Source organism: Triticum aestivum, unplaced genomic scaffold (genome assembly GCF_018294505.1).
Source record: "Triticum aestivum cultivar Chinese Spring unplaced genomic scaffold, IWGSC CS RefSeq v2.1 scaffold37937, whole genome shotgun sequence".
Lineage (NCBI taxonomy): Eukaryota > Viridiplantae > Streptophyta > Magnoliopsida > Poales > Poaceae > Triticum > Triticum aestivum.
Genome location: NW_025225429.1, coordinates 30,049 through 30,779, shown reverse-complemented (window position 1 = coordinate 30,779; position 731 = coordinate 30,049).

Sequence of the window (731 nt, the reverse complement as noted above, 5' to 3'; positions counted from 1 at the left end):
GGTTCTCCTCCCTCCTCTCCGGTGAGCTCCTCCTCCCTCCTCTCCGGTGATCTCCTCCTCCCTCCTCTCCGGTGAGCTCCCCCTCCCTCCTCTCCTCCTCTCCCCTCACGGTTTTTCCTCCCTCCTCTCCGGTGAACTCCTCTCTGACGACCTCCTCCTCCTCTCTAGCGATGTAGGCGAGCTCCTCTCCGGTGACCTCCTCCTCCTCCCTCCTCTCCTCCTCACGGTCTCTCCTCTCCGGCAAAAGAACGTACAAGATCCAAAAACGAGAACAAAATTTGAAAAAATATCATGCAAAAAAACGAGCAAAAAAGGGCAAAAAATTCGTGATCCAGATCCAAATTCAAAATTCAAAAATAGCAATGGCGCACGGTGGGGGTTAGACGGTGCGCCACTACTATTTTTCTGCCTTCAAAATTCAGAAAAAATCTAAAAAATTTCAAATTTTTTTACTAGTGGCGCACATGTAGCAATAGTAATGGCGCACTACAAGGTGCGCCACTGTTACCTGCAATACTAATGGCGCACCAGAGGTGCGCCATTAGTATTTGTTAGTAGTGGCATGGTAATAGTGGCGCACCTGTAGTGCGCCATTAATGGCCAAAACAGGTGCGCCACTAATTAGCCTTTTCCTAGTAGTGTTTTCAAAAGTTTAGCACTACATATGGACTTGACTCTGAGATAGTAGCCTCCTTTTGTGAATCATTTGCTACTCATGTTGATCTACCTAA